Source organism: Nannospalax galili, unplaced genomic scaffold, assembly GCF_000622305.1.
Source record: "Nannospalax galili isolate Female #2095 unplaced genomic scaffold, S.galili_v1.0 scaffold83, whole genome shotgun sequence".
NCBI classification, from domain to species: Eukaryota; Metazoa; Chordata; class Mammalia; order Rodentia; family Spalacidae; genus Nannospalax; species Nannospalax galili.
This window is the reverse complement of record NW_008352659.1, coordinates 5753025-5779863: the sequence shown is the minus strand read 5'-3', so window position 1 is coordinate 5779863 and position 26839 is coordinate 5753025. Positions and strand designations below refer to the sequence as shown.

General features: G+C 47.3%; 1 long non-coding RNA gene across 1 annotated transcript; it reads right to left on the bottom strand.

The window, feature by feature from the left end:
* Positions 1–9007: 9007 nt before the first annotated feature.
* On the bottom strand, positions 9008–26833 carry LOC115067122. Its single transcript, XR_003846557.1, has 3 exons — positions 26737–26833; positions 17744–17931; positions 9008–9086 (listed from the first exon to the last, which is right to left on the bottom strand). It is a non-coding gene; the product is annotated as an uncharacterized LOC115067122 (long non-coding RNA).
* Between the last annotated feature and the right edge of the window lie 6 nt (positions 26834–26839).

Here is a 26839-nt window from a genome sequence, read left to right as displayed (position 1 = left end):
CTCAAGGGCAGGGTAGGGTCTGGCTTCTGAGCACCAGCAACTATCCTGGCCTTCTTCCTGGTGGACTCTGGTTCGCACTTTAGGGTGCCTCAGAATCTATCGAGACCCATCCTTTTTCTTCACTCTTCCTGCAAATTCATAGACCCAAATGGCCACTGCCAGAGTTGGAGTAAACAAGGACTGAGAGCTGGCTGGAGTCTGAGGGGAAAGTGTTGCTCAGGGACCTTAGGCCGGGTTCCTGCAAACGCCACTGCTTCTCCAAGACACTCCCTGCCTACATCTTTGTGAACCCCAAAGGCACTTCTCCCAGTTGAGCATTTACCTTGAGCCTCAGCTCATAGCCCTGTTGTGGTTGGAGGCTATGAATATCAAAATGAACCTGGTTCAGCCTCTTTGGTACACTGGGCTGCAGGAATGGTGGCGGGGCTCCCTAAAGCCCCTCTATTTGTCCTCACTGCCCAGACTTATAGAAATTATTTCTAAACCCAGAGATATTGTAAGGATGCACTGTCATTCAGTTATTGGCCTTGCCTGCTTTTCTTACAAATATTTATTTACTTCGCCTCTGCTTCCCTGCAGATATTTAAAAAGGCATCAATACAGCACCCCATATAACTCTGGCTATAGAAAATATTCACTGGGTGGTTATTTGGATGTAAGTTCTATCTTGGGCCCAGATGACATCCAAGCAAAGGCTATGAAAAGACACTTGCTCTACAATTTTCCCAGCCTAATTGTACGTATGCACATCTAGAATTGAAGAACATTTTATATCTTAAAGTCTCTATAACCAGTCCTGTTATGCTATGTGCTCTTGAACCTGGAAGAGATAAGGGTGTTGGTACTGAGCAGGGTGCTGTTTGTATTTTATATCCCTTCTCTTACACATGAATCTCGATAAAATAAATTCAACCCTGTCATTTTTAGAATCAACGCATTTCTCTGGCTGTCCTTTGTACTGCATTTATCTGAATAAATCCAATTCCTAGTCGTCCTACTGGAAACAGCTCCCCAGGAGCATGTACCTGTGCTGAACGCCTGGGCCGAGCCACAGGCAAGAGATGTGGTAGAGAAGCAGGGGTCCAGCCCTTCTGCTCAAGCCAAGCCCCCAGGTCTGGTGGCCTCCGGATGCCCGTGGTACCTGGCAGCCCCCACTTCTGCCTATGTTTTATAAACCTACCTGGTGGAGTCTGCCCGCTGAGAAAAGCAAATTTGGCTCCAGAGCCCGAACTTTCATTCATTCGAGTTAGGTGAGGGCTTTGGAAGGACAGCGGGGACAGCGGGGGTTGGTGTGAATGTATCAGGGATCGGGTGGGGGCCAAGAGGTGACCAGGTGGCCTAGTGTGGCCAGAGGCAAATGCTTCCCCCATTTCTGTTACTCTTTGGTTCCTGATCATTGCAAGAGTTTCCAAGCTGTTTCAGACGCCCAGCCCTGGGTTTGTAAGGATCGTATTAGGGGGGTTTAGAAGGGAGGTAGCTTTGTAAGAGTTGTATACAAGTCTGGTCCAGAATCTACTGCACCACAGGGCTGGATAAAATTTGAGACCAAACCACCTTCCTTGGGGAAAAATGTTCAGAAATCAGTCTGAGCAGACCCCTGTTTTCACTTCAAATCAGAGTTTAAATAACCTCTGGCTGTCAGGGAAGCAAACTTCCCAGCTCTTCAAGGCTGTCCTTGGAGGAGGGTGGGACACAGAGGGCGGCTCGTTAAGGCCACTTTTGGACCCTGGGCCCCAACCCTGAGAAAGGCTTGCACGGAGACAAGTGTGTGGTGTCTACTCCCACGTGACTGCTCAGACTGTTCAGGTCAGCAGATCCCCCAACTCCAGAAGCTTCCCTTTGGGAGCTGCGAATTTGGGGTCCCCGCAAAAGCGCAAAGTGTGAACCTGGACGCGCGCGCGGGCAACTGCCCGTTTCTCCACGGGGCCTGTCGCCAGGCGGGCCGCAGCGGGTGAGTGATGAGGGCAGAGAAGGGCGCCCATAAATCGGTAGTGTCAGGGCAAAAAACTCTCTTTATTGTCTACGTGATGGATGGGCCCGGGACGAGACACCAAATACTTCGTATCGCCTTTAAATGGGAACACATTTTCCGCGGTCATAATTCATGTTTTTTAAATAGAAAGTTTGAAATGTTGCCTATATTTCACCGGCCTTGACATATTTATGAATCGCTCCCCGCATGCAAATATCATTGTTTAAAGCAACCGGAGAGCGCGGGGGAGGGGAGGAGGTAGGGCTCCCGGGGCGTGAGGGTGGTGAAGTGGGGAAATGTAGGTGGAGGGGGTTAGTCCCCCTGAGGGGCAGATGACCGGGCGCGGGGGGGGGGGGAAAGCCGCGTCTGGAAGCCCCATCCCACCGCAGGAGAATGCCCGGCCTCCAGGGGAAGTTTGCACTTGAGACTGAGCACAAGTCCCTAGTCTCCTGCCTGGGAACCAGACGATAATTTGCGCCCCTCTTTGAGGCCGTATCCAAGCTGAAACCACCTCTTTCAAGAAGGAAGTAAAGGAAAAAACATTTAACAAACACAAGTAATAATAACAACCCGACATGTTTCGTGTTTTTTTGCCACGGCATCGATTTTATTGATTTTCATTCCGCAAACCTGGGATTGTGCGCACCCAGGCGAGGCGGCTGTCAGTACCCAGTCACCGCGCGGAGTGGGTGGGGGACAGTCCTCGGGTATCACCGCCCGAACCACCCCCATCTAAGCAGTTCAACCTCTCCCAGGTACCACGGAGACTGCGCAAGACGCGGGGACTTGAGTAACTAGACCCGGGAGCTGGAGGGCTTCAGTCCCGCCTCTTCTTTCTCCCTTGAGCAAGTACCATTCATTCCCAGGCTCAGCATCCTCCCTTTCCCAGCCACCTACGGTCAATACAATCCCTTCGCAAAGAGCCGGGCACCTACCAGCAGCCTCTCCCCTCCTCAGTCTTGCCGGGGAAGCGTCCACACCTGCGTCCCTACTTGCCCAGACTTTACCTGTGCGGTTCCCCGCGGCGCCAGCGGCCACGCGGTTAATCGAGAAAGGGAAGGGAGAGCGGGGGAATGCGAGGAACTGAGAGCACCAAGATGAGCGGATACAGGGCCTTCCCTCTGGACTAGGACGCTGGCCCAAGCAGGTCTCGGAGCCGAATTGCTCTAGAGAGATCCGGCCCCGAGTGGGGCTAGGGGAAGCCGGCTGTAGAAGGAGAGGCCAGCCCAGCAGCACTTCCGCTGGGGGTGGGGCTGCGGGCTGACGGGGAGGCCCCGCCCCTCCTCCTCGGAGGCCCGCCCCTTGTTCACCAGCCTCTGCCTCTGCCACCCGGGTAACAGGATCTTACTCTACAGCTTGAGGCTTGACACAAGTCCCCAGTCCTTCGAGGGCAATGGGTAGCTGCCTTCTCCCCACCTGCGGCTACTTTCTTTTTAAATCCTAAGAACAGAAGGCCCTACGCATCAGCAGCCCAGGAGGTCACAGGATTTACTCATACTTTGGTCTTTTGGTGGACCTGCATGGTCCAGAGGCACTCAAGCTTTTGCTGATACAGGACCAGATGTCCCTTGGGACTGGTCGGAATGCATTCTAATGCCCTATAGGTCTCACCTATCTTTCAGCAGGAACAAAATTTAACGCTAACACTTTTTTTGATTCATTATTTTGCGCCAGTACTATCAAAGGACTTTGTGTGAATTAGTTCTCAGATCAACTCTCTGAGGTAGGTACCATGAACGTCCTGCTTTATGGAACAACTGAAGCACCCCACATCCCATTCATCCTTTTAGACTCCAACACACTGCCCTGGGGGAGCCTTGAGGGTCCTCTATGTTGAGTTATGTACTGCCTGTTAACCACACCCACTTGCAGCTGAGGCCCATGCAGAGCCAGAGGATTTGTACAGAGAAGGCCAGAGGTTTCGATAGGATAGCCTCAGCTACTGGAAAAGGTGGCCATTGAGTATCCTGGTTGATCCCCTGGGGTTCCCAGCCAGGGCCACAATGCTCTTTCTGGAAAAAAAAAAATCAAACCAGGGGCTGAGGATATAATTCCATTGGGTCAAATGCTTACCTGGCATGCAGAAGTCCTGGGCTCAATTCCCAGCACTCACTATATAAAACAGGTATGGTGGTGCATGTGCATAATCTCATAATCTCAGCATCTGGAGGCAGAGGAAAGAGGATCAAGTTTGAGGCCAGCCTCACTACATGAAACCTACCTATAAACAAAAACAAGCAACAACAACGCAACTCCACCAGATCTTGTTTCTTTTTTGCTTAAGAAAGGTGTGGGTTCCCTCAGTTCTTAGGACCATAGTGAGCCTGTGTTCCAGGACTGACTGGTCTTCACTTGCCTTTCTGCCTTTCCCTCTTACCTTCTTCATCCTGGGCTCCCATTGTCCCTGGCTTCTATTGGCTGCTTAGCTGCGCCATGTTATTTCTCAAGGGTCTTGTTGATACCCCCTTCTTCTAACAGGAATGGGCTTTTTTCCTCTTCTTCATCTGGCTTATCCTCCTCTTTCTTCACTCTTAGCTTAGATAACACACCTATGCTCACTCCTACCTCCTGTAACCCTCAGTCATAACATGTCCCATTGAGAGTCTGTCTTCTTTACAGGGTGGTAAACTCCAAGGGGCAGTTCCTGGGGCTGTTCCTTCTAAGGAATGAATAAATTTATATATATCCAGCATGATAAATAAATGAATAATTACATTTGGGGTTCACTGCACTTAGAGGGGCACCATTACAGTGTTCCCTATGACCATCACAAGATATTTTCTATTTAAAAAGAGAAATAACGCAAGTCTCATGAAAAGTAATGGTTTGTTTGGGTTTTTATATTGTACATGTCAAATAAGTAGATGCTGGAGGGGTTGGAAAAGAGTAATATCTTTTACTTGGGCTTTCAAAGTGGAAGATGTGGGACTGGAGAGATGGCTCAGTGGTTAAGAGCACTGGCTGTCCTTCCAGAGAATCTGGGTTTGGTTCCCAGCACTCACATGGCAGCTAACAACTACCTGTAACTCCTATTCTAGGGAATCCAATGCCCTCTTAATGACACAGATGAACTTACATACATGCAGTCAAAACACTAATACACATAAAATAAAAATAAACAAATTAAAGGGCAGGAGTGCTAGTTGACAGGATGGAATAGATCACATGCCTCTCTCCATGGCCACTCCTTCTAGTGTTCTGGGATATATACCTCCAGGTTCTACTCTGTGCTTCCTTTCCTTCCGCCCTCTTTGCATCTTATGGTAATCACAGGTCTTTTTAGCTTCTGCCCTTCCTCAGACTCTCTTCTAATCCATCGCCTGCCTGGTTCATTTTCCTGACTACATCATTCCCTCAAAAGTCTTCAATGGCTCCCTATTGATGCTCCCTATTGATTCTTCAAAACTCTAGTTTCAAACTACTTATAGAAAGCTTTAAGTTGTACTCTAAAGTTATAAACGATACATATGTTCACCTCAGCCAGGAAAATACCCAAAGATATAAAAAGAAAAGACATTAGCAATCTCCTACCTCCTCTCCATTTCCCACTCAGTCTCCTGAGGCACCCAGTGTTAGCTTGTTTTGAGTATAACTTCTATCTTTTTATTTTTTGGCCAGGTTCTGGGGGATCAAACTCAGAGGCCTTGTGCATGCTGGGTAAGTACTCCACCACTGAACTACAACTTCAGCCATTACTTTACATTTTAAAAAATTTACACTTACTGGGGCTGGAGAGATGGCTCAGTGGTTAAGAGCACTGACTGCTCTTGAAGAGGACCTGGGTTTGATTCCCAATACCCACATGGCGGTTATGAACCGTCCTTAACTCCAGTTCCAGGGGAATCTGAAGCCCTCTTCTGACCTCCACAGCATTGCATGATATGGGTGCACTCACATACATGCAGGAAGTACACTCATACACATAAAAAAAGAAATAAATGGATCATTAAAAAAATTTACACGTATTTTGTATGTGTGTGCACACATGCATGTGCCACAGTACCAGTGAGTAGGCCAGAGGACAAGCTGTAAAAGTAGGTTCTCTCCTTCTATTATATGGGTTCTGGAGATTGAATGCAAGCTACCAGGCTGTCCAACAAGAGTCCTTACCAGCTGAAATATTTACCCTGCTTATTACATTTTTGTTTTTTATGTGTATGAGTATATTGACTGAATGTATATAAGTGTACCCATGTTGTGCAATGTCCATGGAGGTCAGAAGAGGTCATTGAATCCCCTGGATTGGAGTTATGGATGGTTGTGAGCTGCCATGTGGGTGCTGGGATTCAAGATGGGTCCTCTGCAAGAGCAACCACTGAATCATCTTTCCAGGCTGCCATGACATTTTTTTGAGACAGGGTTTCCTTCTGCAACTCAGGTTGACTTCCAAGTCATGATTCTTTTACCTAAGCCTTCTGAGTGCTGGCTTCTGATACAACACATGGCAATTTCTGTATTTTCTAGCATGTTCCCTGTTCTGACATGAACCCACTCATATCTAAGGGACCGTCATATTATTGTTCCTTTATACCAAAAAATTAGGGGTATATGTCTACAACTTGCTCATTCTTTCATGATAAAAAATAGGTTATAGATACAGGACTAACTTATTAATGAGCTACCATGTTTAATAATTTTTTGTGCATATATTCTTGTAATCAGTACATTTCTGTAGGATAGAGTACCAAATTACAGCTGCCTGCGCAACAGCCAAATTGAATTCCTTTGCTCCCCCAGCATGCCCTGTGTTTTTCTACTCTTGTTTTCTCTTCCTGAAAAGCCTTTGTCCCTCATGCTGGACCAACTTGTAATCCTGCTATGACTAAATTTGATGCTAGAATTTTAGTGTCTGCCTAGTATCCCCTTTCTTCTTTCCTTCTCACCTTAACATTGTACTAATGTATCAGCTCCAGGAAGTGGTTTGGGATCGGTGTAGAGCAATCATGACCATCCTGTTTTCTTTCTCAGCCATCTTTACAGCTAGGGATGACCGTGAGACCCATGGAGACCAGAGTGGTCAGGCAGAACTTTGTTTATCATCAGAGGGGATGTTGCAGGTGGTCTGACCTTCCCTTTCTTCTCTCTTCTCCTGTGAACTTGAATCTGACATCTAGAGTTGTAGTCACTGCCTTATGACCATAAGGAAATGTCCAAGAGAACAGCAGAGAGAGACTTAATCCTGTTGCCACTGGCCAATTGACCCATTGTCAGTCATCACCCTCTTCCAAAGCCTTTCTTAGAAAAATGAAGTCTCTATTTAAGTCAACAGAATTGAGGCTTTTTATATTTTTGGCCAATAATCTCCTTAACTCCCCCTTTAGCAAGCATTTCCAGTGGTGTTCCACCATGAGGGTGCTAGCATAGTGGTCCCCAAAGATGTTTGAAATCTGTTTCAGAGACTTTCCTTCATCTATAGTTTTGGAAATAGCTTCAGAAACATACAGGGGTTCTAATGAGATGACTTTAGTATTTAGAACTGTAGCATTACTACTGGGAGTTGAACTTGGCAAAATCTTTAGTTTTAGTGCTGCAGTAAACTAGTCCAGCATGGACATTTAGTCCAATTCATTTTTTTTTTCTCTCTCACCTTTGAACATCTAGGGTGTGAATCCCTTTCCTCTTTGGTGGAAAGCAGGATCTGCTTTACCTATAGCTGCCAAAAGGGCAACATCTTCCTTCTTTGTATCCTAACAACTGAGGTCCCACCAATCAGATGTCCCACCAACCACATGCCCCACCAACCACATGCCTCATCAACCACATGCCCCACCAGGCTCGCTGATTCTCAAAGGAGGGACAGGGGATGAAGAATCACTTGGGAACCCTGGTCAGAAACACTGAGCATATAGTAATGACCTTGACTACCTAGGGGAGGCAGAGTGGAGAGGACAGTTGCTGCTATCCTGTTGTAATGACAGCTACTCAGGGAGTGGCCGAACTGCACTGTTATTATAGCAGGCCAGCTCCAGCTCCTGTTCTTGGCCACTGTGGGTTCTTGTCCACTCCCAAGGTGGAGTGCTAGTCTTCTCTCTGGTTCTATGAGCTTTATGATATCCTGACAGATCCCCCACCCCCGCCTGCATTGTCCAGAGCTAGTCACTGTCACTCACAACCAACAATATCAACTGATTTGTTGAAGGCTGGCTCACTGGGTGATTTCTAAGCAGGCCTGATGGTGATTACTTCAAGGTTGTGCTGTGGGCTCCATCAAACAGCCTGGCAGAATGCCTCTAATCTAGTCAGATGAGGATTTCAAGTAAAAAACGGTTACAGTTCCTGGCAGAACTGGGTGAGAGAACCATGCTGAATGGTTTTATTGACTGCCCACTGAATCCTGGACACTATTTTAAGTAGTTTCATGACACTGCCCTCTCCACTTTTTACCAAAGCCCAGCAAAGGGAGAATTATGACCCCTGCTTGAGATGAGGATATACAGCATTTCTTTCCTTCCATCCCTGACTTCCACAACCTGGATGGCACGCAATAGGTCTGATTAAGGTTTCTAAGGCATCAAAGGACACCGCCAGGATCAACCACCTCAGCTGACAATCGATTTTGATTCTTCCCAGCCAAATTTAAGAGCTTAAGTGCCTGGGACCTTGGGATGCTTGAAAAGCGTTTGTGGAACACAATGAATGGCGAAGGAACACCTTCAGGCATCAGTTACTTGGGAGGATGGTGGCCTGAAGCATTCAAGGTCTTATGTGAACAGGCTTTTTCTCCACACTGCACCTGCCCCAACTCCAGCCTTGGCTTCATGTCTTGGCTCATGTCTAGCTCAGTGTTTCTCTTTCTTCTCCTTCCCCTTCCCCTTCCTCCTCCTCCTCCCCCTCCCCCTCCTTCTCCTCCCTATTCCTATTGTTTTCTCCCTCAACACTTATTCCAAAGCATTAAGTAAGGACACACATGATGGCCTTTTATGTTTATTTCCCCAAAGTCAATCATTTCTAGCTATATGAACATATTTTCAGTGAATTTTCTTTCTTAGTCTTCATTCTGTCCTCCAGAAACTCCTTTTGCCTCACCACATCACCATGCTTGACTTGAGGAGCTGAAAACCTTGCTATGTTCTCAGTTCGTTTGCGGTACCATTCCATGGGCTGGGGTCCTCCACTAAATAATGAGAAAGTGAGGGGGCAGGAGAGATGGTTCAGTTGTTAAGAGCACTGGCAGCTCTTGCAGAGACTCCAGGTTGTGTTCCCAGAGCCACATGGTGGCCTAGCCATCACCCATAACTCTAGTTCTGGCCGTTCTGATGCCCTCTTCTGGCCTCCACAGGCACTGCATACACATGATGCACTTAAAAACATGTAGTTAAACACTCATATGCCTAAAGTTTTAGAAAAAATGAGAAAGTGATTTGTCTCCAGCATTCCTCTCTCTCTGCTTCCTGACTGTGGATGGATTGTGACCAGCAGCCTCACATTACTGCTGTAGTGACTTCCCCACCATGATGGATTGTAGCCTCAAGCTAGGAAGCAAAATAAACCTTTCCTTCCTTTACGTTGTTTTGTCAGGCATTTTGTAACATCAGTAAGAAAAGCAACACGCACTGCTGCAGGGAGGGCTGGTTTTCCAAACTTGGTGGATGGCAGGGTTTGGAAGGGGTTCTGGTGGAAAACAGCTCTGACACAGCACTAACCACACCTTCCTGTCTTTTTCTCCTTTTTGATAATTAACCCCCAGGTGGTGTTAGGGGGCTCTCCATCCGAGATAAGTTTTGTGAAGAAATGAGCTATTGTCCTGAGGAAACCAAGTGTGAATCCAGTTAGTGAACATGTTAAAAAAAAGGCCAGAAGTTACAGGATCAAATGTAGGTCAGTCAAAAATGTCACAAAGATAAAAAGTAGAGAAAGAAGTGCTGTCTACAAAGGATAGGATTGGTCCACCTTCCCAGGGCCTTGGGCTCAGCCTTGCTCCTCACTTCTCTCTAAAAAATCCCCTTAAAGTGAAGTATCTCCTCACAGTCCCACCTTTGCGGACACTGCTTTAACTGAACTCTAGTCCGCCCCAAGTTCTCATTTTCCAGCCCTGTCCCTCAACACTTTCTCTTTGTCTTTTTGAGATAAGGTCTCTCTGTGGCCCCACCTAGCCTGGCCAGGCTGGCCTTGAATTCACAGAGATCTGCCTGCCTCTACCTCCCGAGTGCTGGGATCAAAGGCGTGTGCCACCACACCTGGCTGTCCTTCAACCTTTTCAAACTTTCTTTTCAGTGCCCCCTGGGACCATCATGCATGCACACATGCACACGTGCATCCATCCATTCTGGGGTTTCTCCCCTGACATCAACCCACCCACCTCAGTCCTGCTTTTTCTCAAGGGGTTCCCTCCTATACACCTAGCTCAGGGCTCAGTACCCTTCCCTGCCTCCAACAGAGCTCAGCAAGTGCTTGAGCATGTGATAAGCTCCGGGGTCCAACTTCTAGGATCCAACGGACAGCATTGTTATGACTTCATTTACTTGGTGTGTGGCCAGGCGAGGGTTTTGACCTCTGAACTTTCCATTTCCTCCTCTGGATGTAATAACGGTCCCCACCTCATTCTGTCAATGAGGAAATGAAAAAGCACAATGCTTGTGCCTGGCATGCAGCAAGTGCTCATGGTGATCATTAGTGATCATCTGCTGTTCTTCTGACCTCTGAACCCTCTGAGTCCTGTCTGTGCCTCTTGTCTGGCTCTTAATTATCAACTAATTGATGATATCTTTTATTAGCTATTTAAATTCTTCTTGTTTAACTTTGTGCTTGTATGTGTGTGTTCACCTTCCCAATTGATCCTAAGCTCCTATAGGCTTCAACCAGATGCTTGCTTTATATTCTCAACACAGACTAGCAGTGGACTAAGTAGAAAGCAGGCACTAATTAATGAACACTTATTAAAATGAATCATAAAATGTCCAATACCCATATAGTCCTTTCATTAGAGTCTCCCTTAATCCCTTAATCCTTGCCACCATCCATTATGGTATATACTGTTAGGCTAATTTCACAGACCAGGAGACAGGTTTTTTTGAGGGAAAACCACTTGCTATTTTACAGCCTCCAAACAACCCCTTTCAGCTTTTGGGGATTCTCACACTGTCTTCTTCTTGAACTCTATACATGCCTTCTCTCTGGCCAGTCAGCATCCCAGCCAACTTTGATCTTCTTCCTGTGGGTTCGTGGGGAAGGATGATGGTGATAGTCGGTTATGGAATAGCAAGTGCATACACACCTAGACGCAGATTGCTTGCCAGAGCACCTATGCCACCTAACTGCCACCTACAAAGTAGGCTGCCCTCCAGAGCATCTATGGGACCATGGGTAGATGGTAGGGTTGGGGGTCACTTTAACTTCTTGCTTAGTCACAGTTTCTACTATGAACTTGCATTGCCTTTAACAATAGAAAGCTAGCCAGGTGCGGTGGCACAGCTTTTAATCCCAGCACTAGGGAGGTGAGGCAGGTGGATCTCTGTAAATCTGCATAGTGAGTTCAGTGAGGAGGATGAGGAGGAGGAGGGGGAGGAGGGGGAGAAGGGGACTCAAGGCTTTGGGGAAAGAATGGCTAAAGAGAGAGCATGTAAATAGAGGAGGAGGAGGAGGAGGAGGAGGAGGAGGAGAAAGCTAAAGATGTAACTTTGGTTCAATTGTTTAAAAGAGTTGAGGTTGGAGACCTCCCCATTGCCTCTGGCTGAAAAATGTTCTCACCTGATTGAAAGCAACTCTTCTTTCCCTCCTCCCTCTCAGCCAGGTGGGAAGAGCCTCTCCTTGGCACTTATTAGTCACAGGTTTGAGATGCAGGGGTGGGTTGGAGAGGGAGAAGGTGATGGGTGTGGAGTGGGAATTTGGGGAGTCTTTTATCCCTTACATCTCAAAGGCTGTCAGGCTGTTGAGGGGTGGAAATGACTGGTAATTAGTGAACCTTCCCTGCTGCACACACTAAAGACACACTTCACAGTCTCTGTGACCTCTGAGGCCCGGTGAGGCTTTGTTATGTAGATGCTCTTAATTGGGTGAGTCACTTACTGCAAACAGCCTAGGCAAGGGAATTGTGGGCTGTGTTTCTGTGAGGCTTCCTACCAGGGCTCTAACTCAGGCATGGCAGTGGGGGTTGGGGGTTGATGGTGCTGGCTATCAAGGTCCCTGTGTAACTCCATGCCCTCACAGGAGAAATGGTCTCTACATCTTGGAAGTCCATACAGTACGCCTCTGTCTCTAGTATGGAGAATGGTACCCCATGTCCTTTCCTCCCTCTTCTTCTCCTGCCCAGTTTATTGATCACCTCTTCTGGGCAAGGCTTGTTCCCTGCATTCAAGCGCAGACCACCTTGTTGGTGAGCCAGGAACAGACATCAACAGACAGACCACTACCATCAGGAGGCATCAGTGGAAGAGACATTAACAGGGCATCCAGACCCTGGAGCACTTCCCTGGAAAGCCTGTTCATGGGGTGATGAGGAGCTAGGGTGGGGGTCCTCCAGACATTGAGTCCCTGGAGGTGGAGATTTATGGAAAAAGGTGTTATCAGGTCTGTATCACACCCTGAACTGTGACCCTGGCACCCTGGACGCGGCTTATCTATCTAGTGTGTAGGTGATTCACAGGGTCTGCCAACGAGTTGTTGTTGGTACTTGAGGGTCTCCTCTGCTGCTTCCCTTAGAGGACTCACCATACTCTCCTGTCCCGTACCCTGGCACCGTTGTGGCTCCTCTAGCATCTGCTCTTGAAAGTCAAGGCAATGGGCCACCATGTCTGTAGCCATCCCTCATTAGATCTCATTCACGCCTCTCTCCCTTCAGCCCCCACCAGTCTTCATAGGAGGTAGGGTGTGCTCCCAGAGCCTGTGAAGACAGTCCCTTGACCTGACTTACTCCTTCTAAACCTCCTCCCCAGACTGTTGAACTGCTGGTTCTGAAGAAGGAATGTCATGATCTCCCTCCTCCCCATTATCCTCCAAGCAAAGCCTGCACAGCTCTCTCCACTCTGGCCCCTGCCTACCTGTTTTCCTGCCTACTTTGGCAAGGTCACTCTCATATTGTTGATGATCATGTCATTTCTTAGTTCTGACTTCACTGGCTCTTAGATAACCCTGGACATAGCTGATCACTCCCTTTCCTCAGTCTTTAATATTTTACTTATAAGAATGTCAGATTTATGAAAAAAATAAAAAATAAGACAGTGAACACCTTTCATCCAGTGTCAGCAGCTGCCATTGCCCTGTTCTCTGTCACTTTTCCCTTTGAACTGTTTTAGAATTGTACACATTTTGAAGTTTACCCCTAACTTTTCCAGCTTGCATTTCCTAGGGCAAATGAAATTTTCTTATAAAACCATACTACAATTAGCACAAGTAAAAAAAGTAATGTTAATTCAATAGTAGCAGGAATATCATCAGACAGTTCAGATTTGAGTGTTCCTAGGTATCTCTTAAATGTGTTTTAGCTTTTTTCTCCAGTTTCACTATCTAGTAAAGGATCAGGTATTCTACTTGGCTGTTTCCTCTCTCTCTGTCTCTCTGTCTCTGTCTCTCTCTCCCCCCTCCTCCTTCTCTGGGGTCTCATAGCCCAGGTCAGTCTGGAACTTACTATGTAGCCTTGGCTGGCTTGCTATCCTCCAGCTATGACCTCCCGAGTTCTGGGAGTTCTCTATGCTCTGCGAGTTCTCATTTTCAAGTTTAATTTTTTTCAAATTAAAGAAATAATTTGCTTTTTCTCCCAGATCCTCCCTCCCATTCCTACCTCACTTGCATTTTGGATAGCCCAATGTTGTAAAATATTCCATTTTCTGGATTTGTGTTCCTGGTTAAACATTTTGCCAGTAACAACATGCAAGGACTATATTTGGGTACCGCCCGTCTGATCATACCAGAACCCACAATGCCAGGCCATGTCACCCTGGAGATGTGGAGTATTTGGGTAGTGGCTGAGAAGTTGCTCTTCTGTGAAGACACCTTTTGTTTTATAACTTACAGGAGTTTATCTGGGGGTGCTTGAAGCAGCAAGGGTACCTCTTCACATAATCCTTCCACCCCCCCCCCCATGATCCTTGGTTGGATTGGCTGTTACCTTTGGAACCCTGTCTTTTTTATTGTTTTTTGACTTCTGGTCCCAACTTGCCTTTGGTCCTTACATCTTTCACTGCCCGTTAGACTCTGTGAGGTTCCTCCAGTCCACCTTGACCTCTAACTGTTGGTATGCATTAGGTCCCAGCATTCACATCTTTCCTTCCTGTCTTGGCATGTTATATGCCAAGTGAAAGCTGAGGACTCCCGCATTTCTAATTCTAGTTTTCTGTGACAGAGTCTGTGTAGCCCAGGTTAGCTTCAAACTCGTGAACTTGAGCTTCTGATCTTCCTATTTTCATTTGCCAGCGCTGGGACTGGAGGTGTGTGCCTGCATGCCTTGCTTTGAATCTTATTTAAATTTTTAAATTTTATTTATTTCCATTTTATGTGAATGAATGCTTTGCCTGCATGTATGCAAGTGCACCTGTGTTGGGCAATGCCCATAGAGGCCAGAAAAGGGTGTCTGATCTCCTGGAACTGGAGTTACAGATGGTTGTGAGATGCCACCTAGGTGCTGGGAACTAAACCTGAGTCTTCTATAAGAGGAGTCAATGTTCTTAACTGTGGAGTCATCTCTCCAGCTCCTCAAATCCTATTTTTAATTTTATTATTCCTTATTAGGTTTTGAGATAGAGTCTCATTGTGTTGCCTAGGCAGGCCTTAAACTCCTGTGCACAAATCATCAGCTCCCCTAAATTTCTGGGTCCACAAGCATGTGTCACTGAAGCATTGGCTGCTGAATATTTTTTGAATGAATGAATTGGTTCACTCTCTAGTACCTCACCACACACTGCAAAGAACTCTTAGTTCTATATAGTAACATATCTGTGTTCTGACTTATCTGTGTTCTACACTGGTCACTCATATCCATTGCTATGAGAACGGAGACCTTGGTGTACACAGGACCTTAATATATGCTTCAGACCACAGCCATGAAGTGGAAAACAGGACCCAAGGTTGGTGTGGTTTGTGGTCTTTGGACCTCCATGTATGACTGTGGTGTGGTGTGTCTGTGAGAGTCTGTGGTACAGCGCTGTGTAAGGACTGGTGAGCCTGTGTTTCCCTTCCTAAGCATCCCCAAGGCCCTCCACGGGACTACACAAGCTCTGTGTCCCTCACTGCAGCCTCAGCTCTGGGGGTCTCCAGGCCTTAGCCCATTTATGCTTTGGAACCAAGTAGTACATAAAAGCCTAGAATAGCTGCACAGAATATTTCTTCCTCTCTCTCTCTCTCTCTCTCTCTCTCTCTCTCTCTCTCCTCTCTCTCTCTCTTTCTCCCCTCTCCTCTCTCATTCCTTCTCCTCTTCCTCCTCTTCCTCCTCATCCAAAGGTAAAGCTGGACATGGTAGCACATGTCTTTAATCCAGGACTCAGGAGGCAGAGGCAGATGGAGCTCTGTGAGTCTGAGGTCAGTCTAGTCTACACAGCTGAGTTACAGCCTAGTTAGGGACTGTATAGTGAGACCGTGTCTCAAAAAAAAAATTCACAGACTTCCCCCCTTGATTAAAATTATTTATTTAATTTGTGTGTGTGTGTATGTGTGTGTGTGTGTGTGTGTGTGTGTGTGACAACACTTGCAAGAGTCAGTTCTCCTCTTCTACCAAGTGGGTCCCAGGGATTGAACTCAGGTCATCAGCCTTGGTAGCAAGTGCCCTTACCCACTGAGCCATCTAGTTAGCCCCAGGCTTCTGTTCATGTTGGCTGGGGTGACATTTTGCCTAAGTTCAACTTCGCAAGCTTTAGATCACCTAGAAGACAGATCTTTGATCATGCCTGTGAGAGATTATGTAGGTTAACTGAAGTGGGAAAATCTACCCTAAAAGTGGGCAGCACCATTCCACAGGCCGGAGTCCTGCACTAAATAAAAAGAAGAAAGTGAACTGAACACAGGCATCATCTCTCTGCTTCCTGACCGTGGACACAATGTGATCATTAGCCTCAAGCTTTTACTGCCGTGACTTTCCCACCATGATGGATTTCACCCTCAAATCATGGGCCAAAACCCTTCCTTCCTTAGGTTGCTTTGGTCAGGTATTTTGCCCCAGCAAGATGGCAAGTAAGTAATGCACTGCTCAAGCATACGTGGTTGTGGCAAGACATCAGGCCTAGCTTCTGCTCCTGCCAGTACTTCTGCCAGGAAGACCCTCTCTGTGGCCTCTTCCACATCAAGGTTCTGACTTCTGCTAAAATGCCCTTACCTTGAAAGACCCCTTCACAAGACTTCCCACAGTTGTCTGAGGCTGTGCAGTTTGTGCATCACAAAAACACTGTGCAGAGGGCATATGTAGGGCCCAAGTTCCACCCAGGCTCTGTTCATCAAGGATGACACAGGAGAAGGGCTAGCAGAGCCATCTAAACCAGCACCCCGGCTCCCACTCCCCTTCTGTACTTTTGTCTCCATAGCCCTTCTGAACGTATTTCAGTACTTGTATGAGTCTACTTGCTACCTGTCCCCTCTCACCATAACTTATATCTCACATTGTAGGTGCTCAATAAATATCTGCTAATAAGTGTTTTCTTTCTCTATTTTGGAGAGATATGCATATTTTCATTTTTCTTTGTGTTTGTCAGTTTTCCAGTACTGTAACAAATACCAGAGATTAAAAACTTATAAAGAGAAAAGGTTTGGTTTGGTTCCTGCTTTGGGAGGTTTCAGTCCACAACTGATCTGCCTCTGTGCTGAGTCAGCTCATCATGGCAGGGGTGCCTGGTGGAATAAACTCCCTTACCTCATGACCAGAAGCAACAGAGAGAGGAAGGGAGAGGGCTCCACTTCCTATCAAGGGCATGCCCCAGTGACCTGGCAGTCTCCCCTTAGGCCCCACCTCTTAGACGTTTCCAGTTGTGTTGTGCTGGGGACCAAGACAGCACATAGGACCTTTGGGGAACATTCCAGATCCAAATTGTAGCATAATCAAAAGATCCTGGGCTGGGGATGTGGCAAAGTTGGTAGTGTTTGTCTAGCATGTATGGAGCCTTGGTGAATTAGTCACTTTTCTGTTGCTGTGATAGAAAACACTGACCTGAGCAATTTATAGAAGGAAGAGTTTATTTGAGCTTATGGTTCCAGGGGAATTACAGTCCATCATGGCAGGGAGGCATGGTGGCTAGAGGTGGCTGGAGCAGGAGCAGCAGAAGCTAAGCTCTCACATCATCACACAGGCACAGGAAGCAAGAAAGTAACTGGAGATCTGGCAAGGCTTGAGAACTCTCTAAGCCCACCGCCAGGGACGTGCTTCCTCCAGGAGAGCCACACCTTCTAAAACCTCCCAAAATAGCACCATCATCTGGGGACAAAATGTCCAAATACTTGGAACCTATGGGGGACATTTTCATTCAAACCACCACACTTGGGTTTGCTCCCCAGAACCACATAAATCAGTTGTGGCAGGGCACTCTGGGTAATCCCAGGAGGTTCAGAAGCTCAATGTTGCCCTCAACTACATAGCCAGTTGGAACAAGTTGGAGGCCAACATGGGCTAGATGAAAGCCTATCTCAAAAAGAAAACCCAAACCAGGTGTGGAGGTACAAGCCTTTAATCCCAGCACCTAGGAGGCTGTGGCAGGTGGATCTCTGGGAGTTTGAGGCCAGCCTGGTCTACATAGCGAGTTCCAGGACAATTGGGGCTACATAGTGAGATTCTGCCTCAGAAAATAAAAGCAAACAACAACACCCTCCCCCCGCCGCCAGCTCCTTAGATCAGCTCATCTGCACTCAATGAGAACTCACCTGCAAATCATCATGGACACTCAGGTAGTTAGTGCCGAGGTAGGCATCGGACCCAGGACTCTAGGCCAGGACACTGGCTACTCTGAGGCTAGACCAGGCTTTCATTTAAGTCTCAGTCTCTGGTGCTGGTGGTACTAGGTCCAAGTGATGCCTCTTCTATTTACAGCTGTGAAGAGAGTCCAGACTCTCTGAAAAAGTAGAAAGAGACTTGGAATTAATGTTAGTAACCCTTATGTGCACATCCTGATTACTACTCCCCATATATTCTAAAATAATCCCTGTAAACAATTATAAAAATAAATCTCAGGGACAAATTTTTTATTTTATTTTATTTCCAGGAATACATTTATTCATTATCATCTCTTCAGGAGCAGGACAAATTGGAGCACTGGGTAGTGAATACAATTTGCAAATAGGCAATATAAGTTGAGAGAAAATGAATATGTATTCCTCGGCACTCTAAAAGAAGAGGAAGAACATTAATAGCCATTTCCTTGTAGATATAACTTTGAAAATGTTATTTCTGATCCATCAGTGTGGGGCTCCGGATGAGGAAAATGGCTTCAACGTGACAAGAAGTGATTAGATGTGAAATGGCACCTTTCAGTCCTCCTCCTGGCCTCAGCCTGTTGTCAATGGGATGGAAGAGTCCTGTTTCCTTGTCAGGTCTGGCGTTAGTGACTCAATTGTTGCTAACTTTGGGCACGTGTCTTCTATTCCCCAGGTCTCAGTTTCCGCAATCAGTAGTTGGAACAGATGATTTATCTCCTTTCCTTCCTCCATGTGCTGGATAGCTTTAGTGTCAACTTGACACACCTGGGCTGAAGGAACCTCAACTGGTGAATTGCGTCCATTGGACTGGCTTGTGATCATGTCCACAGGACACCTTCTTGATTGTTGAGTGATGTGGGAGGGCCCAGCCCACTGTGGGTGGTGCCACCCCTGGGCAGGTGGGCCTGTGTAGTTTAAGAAAGCAGGCTGAGCAGGGGCCAGGGGAGCAAGCCAATAAGCAGTGTTCCTCCATGACCTGTGCTCCAGCTCCTGCTTCCAGGTTCCTGCCCTGAGTTCCTACCTTGGGCTCCCTGATGAACTGTGACCTGAGAGATGTAAGCCAAATAAACCCTTTCTTCCCCAAGTTGGTAGTGGTCAGAGTGTTTTGTCACAGCAGTAGAGAACAAACTAGAACACTCCCTTTCTCCTTCCCTTTCTTCCTTCCTTTATGTTCTTTTCTTCCTTTCATTTTCTCTCTTTCCTTTTCTCTCTCTCTTTTTTTTTTTCCAAGACACAGTTTCACACCATGGCCTAGGCTGGCTCGGAAGTCACTATACAGCCCAGACTAAACTTGAACTCACAACAATCCTCCTGCCTCAGCCTCTCATAGTGAGTGCTGGGTTTACAAGAATGAGCCACCATGCCCAGCTTTGGAGCAGATGATGTTTAAAAGATTGAGGGTTTTTTTTTCTATTATTTTTATTTTATGTGTATGAGTATATTGCCTGTATGTGTGTAAGTGCCCATGTACCCACGGAGGTCAGAAGAGGGCATCAGATTCCCTGGAACTGGAGTTGCAGATGGTTGTTAGCCACCATGTGGGTGCTGGGAATTGAACCTGGGTCCCCTGCAAGAGCAGTCAGTGCTCTTAACTGCTGAGCCATCTCTCTAGCCCCCTAAAACATTGAGTTTTGAACACTTACAAATCCAAATTACCGGGGAAGGGAAGAGGAAGAGAGGGGAAGGGAGGTACTTGAGGAAAAATATAGACATAGGGGAGCCTCCAGGCTGAAATTACTCCCAAGTCCCAAGAATTTGATTGAGATGTGAGGAGTCCTTTCCCAACTTCTAAGGGATAGAACAAGTCAAGCTGGGATTCTGGAAGGTCCCTCCTTGCTAGAAATAGTTGGGTTGGCCTTTCTGGTCCGTGATCTCTCTTCCTCTCCAAAGTCCAGTATAAGCTCCTCTCCTCCAAGTCACTGCCAATTTCCCTTCTAAGCCCAACTGAAGACTTGGAGGATTCTGGAATTTTCAGGCAAAATGGGACAGAAGATGTGTTTCTCATTATTGTTCTCAGGATTTGCTAAAGCAATCCTGAAAGACTGGTGGGTGAGTCTCTTTCCTGCCTCTTCCCTACCAAGCTCCTTTTATATTTAATTACAAAAGTAGCAGATGCAAATATCATGGAGGAAAGGGCAGAAAAAAAAGCAGAAATCCTGTCACACCACCGTCTCCAAACCCCCTTCCCTTTGCATGTTAGTAGAAAAAAAACTACAAAATATTTTTGGTTTTGAGACAGTCTTTATGTATTCCAGACTAACCCTGGACCTAAGATTTGCCTGCTGCTATATCCTCTAGCCTTTAGAGTGCTGAATTACAGATACATTCCAAGTCTGGCTCTGACAAATCAGAAATCCTGTCACACCACCGTCTCCAAACCCCCTTCCCTTTGCATGTTAGTAGAAAAAAAACTACAAAATATTTTTGGTTTTGAGACAGTCTTTATGTATTCCAGACTAACCCTGGACCTAATATTTGCCTGCTGCTATATCCTCTAGCCTTTAGAGTGCTGAGTTACAGATACATTCCAAGTCTGGCTCTGACAAACCGCTTAAGGACCAGGGCTGGGCAACTCAGTGGGTAAAGTGCCTGCTGAGCAAGAGTGAAGACTTGAGTTTGGATCCTAGCACCCATATAATGGTCAGTCTCCTCAGCCTAAGTGACCCTGGTTCTGGGCGTTGGTGGGCAGGGACGACAGGCAGATTCCTGGAGCTCATTGGGCAGCCTGTCTAGCTGAATTTCAACGGGCTCCAAGTTCAGTTACAGATGGTGTCTCAGGGAATATGGTGGAGAACCACTAAAAAAGACACTGAACCCAAACATCAGCCTCTGACCTCCGCAAGCGTGTGTATGTATACCTCCCTCCCTCTCTCCCACCCTCCACCCAAAGACACACAACAAAAAAGTTTACTAAAACCCCAAGAGAAGGGAGACTAGAAGTACTAAAGACAACAATGATAAATAAACAATCGTAAACTAATATTTGTGGAGTGAATCCTTGTGCGAGATACTCTGCTGGCAGCAATCTACATCAAAAACTTCAGTTTGTTCTGATGGGGAGATGCTGGAAGTGTCTTGGAGCATTCATAGCCCTCCAGTCTCTCCCACAGCTACACATACCTGGAAGAGACTACAGAAACTCTCTCTCCTTTCTGCATCTCTAACCTCTCTTGAGGCCCGAAGATGACAGATGTACTGTCAAGGAACATTTCATAGGTGCACCATCCAGTTCCATATTTTTAAACTGAAATCGAAATGTGGAGAGCCTGAACCAGAGTCTGGAGCATGACTAATTATGACAGCCTTCTTCACCTGCCTAGGGGCTGGGTTTGAAACTGAAGAGAGAGCTAACAGCTTATAGCACTGGCCCTCTTTTTCATTTCTGCTGTTAAAGCACAGTTGGAAGATTTAAGGAATCAGTTCCTGTTTGGCTGGTTCTGGCTGACCCCAGCATCAACTCCTTTGACTGGAAATAAACAGGATCTTCCTTTTTGTCCCCAGGAATGTGATGGAGGAAGGACTTCAAGGGAAGGGCCTCTCTGCCAAGGAATAACAACAAAAAGATGACAGTGGGAACACAATGCTGCCCCCTTCAACCAGAGCGGCGGTGGGAGGGGGGCGCAGAGGGTCCCCTTGTGTGTGCTGACCCTTCTCATTCTCTCTGTGAACCCCAATGGAGTTTCAAAATCACAGGCCCAGGAGGGTCAGCCCATGTTGGGTTTGAACTTTCTATTCTGCGGGCCTCATGAGTGGGCTTAAACACACTGGGCTATGCATATCATTTGGGGTTCAGAAAACAGAATCATAATGACAGCGCTTCTTGTTGACATAGTCAGCTTGACCATTTTCCCAAAGGGTCTGTGCTAGTCCCTAGTGGGGCTATGGAATGAAACAGGATAGGAGAGGGGAAGCTTGTAGATCCCATCATAGAATGAAGTGATGAGACCCGGAAGAAACCCAGTACTTGCATAAGTCTCCTTTCTCTCAGTGCTTCTGGGCAGAGATGGAGTTGGTCCACCAAGAAGTCCTAATAGGACTTGACTCCTCTGTTCACTCTTGGAAATGCCTTCAATTCCAAAGGAATTGTTTATCCACTTCTGGTGTGGGTCCCAAGCCAGCATTCCTTTATCCCCCAGAAAAGGAAGATTACATTATTCAATTTCTTTTTTTGTTCAAGAAGGTGATGGGGAAATAGATGCTTCCCTCTTCCCTTCCCTCTTTGGTCTAGGAAGACAGGACCTTTTTCCCTTTCTGGTACCTTTTTCTCTTCCTTCTCCTCTGCCTGTTCTGCCTCTCATCCCCCTCTTCCTCCCCTTCCTCTTCCTCCTCCTCCTCTTCCTCCTCCTCCCCCCCCTCCTCTTCCACTTCCTCCTCCTCCTCTTCCTCCTCTTCCTCATCTCCCTCATCTTCTTCCTCCCCATCATCCTCCTCCTCTTCATCCTCATCTTCTTCCTTCTCATCTTCTTCCTCCTCATCATCCTTGTCTTCCTCCTCCTTCTCTTCAGCAGACCAACCTCCAGAAGCTGAGGAATAAGCAGAGGTAAATCCCCTTGTTTCAGCTAGAGTCTTTTTCATCTGGAGTCTTCCACTAACTACATCTAGGAAACTACTAATGCTATAGTTTGAATACTGTGTCCTCTTAAAGTTTGTATGTTAAACTCCTTCGGGTATCAGAGGACTAGGGTCATTGGGAGGTGACGAGGTCATGAGAGTGAAGCCCTCATGATGGGATTAGTGCCCTTTGAGAGGCCCCAGAGAACTAGCATGTCCACTCCATGGTGTGAGGGCACAGGGAGAAGGCAGCTGTTGGTGAACCAGCAAGTGCGCTCTCAGCACACACTGAATCTGCAGGTACCTGATGTCAGTCGAATTTCTTAGCCTCCAGAACTGTGAGAAAGAAATGTTCAGTTGTTTGGCCATCTAGTTTATGCCATTTGGATATATCTGCTGGAATAGACCAAGACAATGACTCTGATCCAGAGCCTTCAATAGCTCCCTATTGTACATACTAAAGCCCCCCTCAGACTGAGCTGTCTGGAACTTGGTTTGTGTGATCTCCCCACACTGTCCATTAGCTTTCTTAGGGTGCTTTCTGAGTGGAGAAAGGAGCTGGTGGGGAGGCATTTCCAGGTAAAACTAAAAGCTCTTTTAAGTCCAGGCAGAGGGATCCAAAGCTCTCTTCTGGCCTCCAGGGGCTTTGCATGATCATGAATGTGCTTACATATATGCAGGCAAAACACTCATATAATAAAAATAAATAAGTAAAAAAATAAAAAAATGTTTTTATTACAGGCCAGGCATGGTGGTGCACACCTGTAGTCTCAGTATTCTGGAGGTAGGAGCAGGCAGATCTCTGTGAATCTGAAGTCAGCTTTTCTACATAGCAAGTTCTAGGCCATCCAGGGCTACATAGTAAGACCCTGTCTCAAAAACAAAAACACAAAACAAAAAACCAAACTTTGATCATATTTTGTGTGTGTGTGTGTGTGTGTGTGTGTGTGTGTGTTGGGCATGCATGCCACGGTGCTCATAAAGGCTGGAGGTACAACTTGCAGGATTCTGTTCTCTCCTTCCACCACGTGGGTCTTGGAATTGGACTCAGGTTATCAGGCTTGTCAACAAGTACCTGTACTTGCTGAACCATTTTTGCTGGCCTGAAATCTTCCCCCACCCTCTCTCTCCCTCCCTTCCTCCCTCCTTCCCTTCTTTCCTTTTCTGGCTCTAGGGATTGAACATAGGGCCTTTCACATTGCTAGACAAGTTCATCACTTAGCTCCAGCCCTTAAAGAGACATTAAGAGTTACACTAGAGATCTTGGACAGTAAGGATTTGAATAGGAGCCACAGGAAGATTTGGGCTTTTAAAATGGTCCCCTGGGGCTCTGTGGAGGCGGGAATAGCATTGAGGGTCTGGGAAGGGAAGGATCCCTGTCCACTCTGGTGTTATTGGTGGACAGTGTCTACGTAACAGTCTTGGCTTAGAAGATGCAGTTGTGTGTGGAGAGGCATGAGAGGTGGTCTCATTTTTGCACAGGCTCCACGAGTCACCCTCTCTTGCTTAGGTCTTTCTAGGAAGGCTGAAGTGAGAGTGCAGGGAAGGGCAGAGTGTCATGACTGCCGGGTCACCAACCCACTTCCTCCTTTTCAGGCAGGAAAGGCAGATCCAAGGAGACAATGGGTCAGAGAGACTGCACCCTGCACAGACTGAGGGAGGGACCTGTCCTTGGGTCAAAGGCCTTGGAAGGCTCCCTTTCATGCCCTTATCTTAGGAGGGTGAGCTGTTTTGGCCTGTCAATTGTGGCATTTCCAGGAACCTCCTAAAGTAAACACAGTTCAGCTCACATTTTCACAATTCCACTTGGCTGTGTCCTCTCTTCCTTCAGGCCAAGTGTGAGAGGGGCAGGTAGGCCAGCTTTTAATGGTCAACACTTGAGCATCAGAAGGCTGTCCCCACCCCCCTGGCTTGCCTTGCAATGCATTATGAGCAGGCTGTCTGAGACAACACAGTGACAACCACAAAACGTTCAACCACAATCATAACTGTCATCAGCAGTGGCACAGCTAGTGGCTTCTAAGCACTGCCTAGACATGGGGGACAATGAAAACCAAAGCCCTGTAACCATTACCCTGGATGGAGGTGACAGCCACAATTATCAGTAGGCCTGCTGAGCGGGAATACCGACCCTGTACATGAGACCAGGACTCAGCTTTTTTTTTTTTTTTTTTAATCTGGTTGAATGATGTCTGCAGCCATTTGTGTGAAGGGAACAGGATGAGCAGGCCAGGCCTAGGGCTCAGGAAGTGAGATCCTGCAGTACGGTGCTTTGGGAGGCTGAATATTTTGAACTATAGAGGAGGGTGGGTGGGGTGAGAAGGCAAAAGCACCTGCCACCAAGGTTGATGACTTGAGTTTGGTTTCCTGGACTCACATGGTGAAAGGAGAAAACCAACCCTAGAAGCTGTCCTCTGACCTCTGTGTGTGTGTGTTATGGCATCCACACACTCAATAAATATGATTTAAAAGTTAAAAAATATATAAAGCACCCATACGGCAGCTAACAACTGTCCGTAACTCCAGTCCCAGGGGATCCAACAGCCTCTTTGACCTCTATGGGCATTGCACGTTACGGGTGCACTTATCTACATGCAGGCAGTACACGCATACACATAAAATAAAAGTAATAAATAAAATTAAAAAAATATATATAAAGCAAAAGGGAAGCCTTGAGGCAGCCTCAGAGTCAGTCTCTGCCTTTCTCCTGCCTTTCTGTCTCCAGCCTCCTTTCTCTCTAAGAATCAAGTCATAGAAACCAGAACTCTTCTTCCCCAAGGCAGGCCATAGAAACTACACCCCCCCCCCATACCGAACGAGCCATAAATCCTAGAAAGACTACTCAAACTCATCTTTCTGGGTAGGAGCTGATCATAAAGAAATTCTCCCAGTTGCCTGATCTGATGGGAAGTCATTAGACCCTGATTTCAGAGGGGTCTTGCTCTACTCCCCAGAGGCGGGAATGCTTCACACAGCCTTGTCTGACTTCTCCCTTCAGTCTGTGACTGTGACATCACACCTGTTCATCACAGTCCTGTTCAGCTGAGCTTCATCCTGCCTAAGCTGAATCTTTGCCTGCCCTCCCTCCCTCCTTCCCTCCCTTCCTCCCTCCCTCCCTCCTTTCCTCCCTCCTTCCCTCCCTTCCTCCCTTCCTTCCTTCTCTCCCTCCTTCCTTCCTTCCCTCCTTCCCTCCCTCCCTTCCTTCTACCCTCCCTCCTTCCCTCCTTCTTTCCTTCCCCCTGCCTCCTTCCTTCCTTCCTTCCCTCCTTCCTTCCTTCCTTCCTTCCTTCCTTCCTTTCCTCCCTCCTTTCCTCCCTTCCTCCCTCCCTTCCTCCCTCCCTCCCTTCCTCTCTTCCTCCCTCCATCCCTTTTTTCCTCCCAGTCTCCTTTCCTCTTTCTCTCTTCCTCTCCCATGGTCTTTCTATGTATGTAGTCCAGGTTGGCATCCAGGTTGGCATCCAACTTGAGAGCCTCCTGCCTCAGCTTCCCCAGTGCTGGGATTACAAGCCTGTGTCACTCCAGCAGTACACCTTCATTTTTGAAGGCTCTCATGTCATGTAAAATTTTGATGAAATACGTCTGGGTTCTCTTGCCAACTTGTCTTTTCCTATAGAGTGTCAGCCATGAATCACATCCCTTATTATCAGGAGGCAAGTGCAGGAAGAAAGAAAATCTGTATCCTTCCAGAAGGGGACAGACATGAGTGCAGAACCCTGTCCTCTGGGTTGGATTTCCCCATCAGGTACTGGCAAGGGCAGCTTCTCATTACAGATGTGTGTGTGTGCGCTGAGGGCAGTCACACACTGCAGCCCTCTGTGAAGGGCTTCACAAACATCTTTTCCCTAGGAGGAGGGTGAAAATAAGAGGTCTGAAATTTGATACATCACTGATTTTTCTGCCCCAGGGTTCATTTCTGTCAACTGCTGGGGGTGGGGTGGGGGGTGGTTGGAGAGGATAGGGATTGTATTTATTTATGGCGAAATTCAACTTCCTCATCTTCTTCCCCTCCTACACACGGAAACTCCATCCCAACAGGAGTTCTTTTAACCTTCCACTTCTCCATTCCCCACTGAGGCTAGTAAGGGGGACTTTTGGCCTAGAAGCTCCTCCTTCAAGCTCTTGAGGGCAGTTATGTAATCTAGATTGTGAAATTTAGGGAAGGCCCAGCTATGGCCTGGGGACTAACGTCTCTGATGGACGCACCCCTGATAAGGACCCCTCACCCCCAAGCGTTAGTCTGATGAACACAATAAAGTTCTGGGCATGAGATGTTGGAGGGCACCTCTTGGGGCTCAAGATTGCTGGGGTGCGGGGGGAGGCGGGAAGCCAGGCAGGGGAGTGGACGAGTCCAGCCCGGCGGTCCCCACGCAGGGCGCAGCGCGTCGTGCTACCTGTTGTGAGCTTCCTGGTGGCCGAGGTGCACCTGTGGTCTGGGCAGAGCGAAGGCGGCGCAGCTGCGCGCGATTCCCAGCCCACGAGCGCCTGGGGCTTCCG